Source organism: Gouania willdenowi, unplaced genomic scaffold, assembly GCF_900634775.1.
Source record: "Gouania willdenowi unplaced genomic scaffold, fGouWil2.1 scaffold_3_arrow_ctg1, whole genome shotgun sequence".
NCBI lineage: Eukaryota > Metazoa > Chordata > Actinopteri > Blenniiformes > Gobiesocidae > Gouania > Gouania willdenowi.
The window spans coordinates 1,468,867-1,469,228 of NW_021145162.1; positions in this window are offsets into that span (position 1 = coordinate 1,468,867).

Sequence of the window (362 nt, forward strand, 5' to 3'; positions counted from 1 at the left end):
CTGCCCTTTGATGTCATTATAAAAACAATTTACAATGATACTGTATATACGATCAAATGACTTTGATGCATCAATGAAACCAATACATACATTAGAGTTCTGTCTTCTACAGTTTTCCACAGATATACAGATAATCTGTCTCATAACTCCCCACCCTGCCCACTGTGTTCATGATGATAGGCATTAAAGTAAGTCTGGTAATACACCATGACACATGAAACCTGTAAAACCAATGACAAGGAGAACCGCTGCCCTCGGGCTTGTTAATTTAAAGTGCTCTGCAGACATTTCATCTGGACCACATGCCTTATTCTCAGCTAACTACTCTTTATTCATTTACACTTGTTACTCACACAAACAAA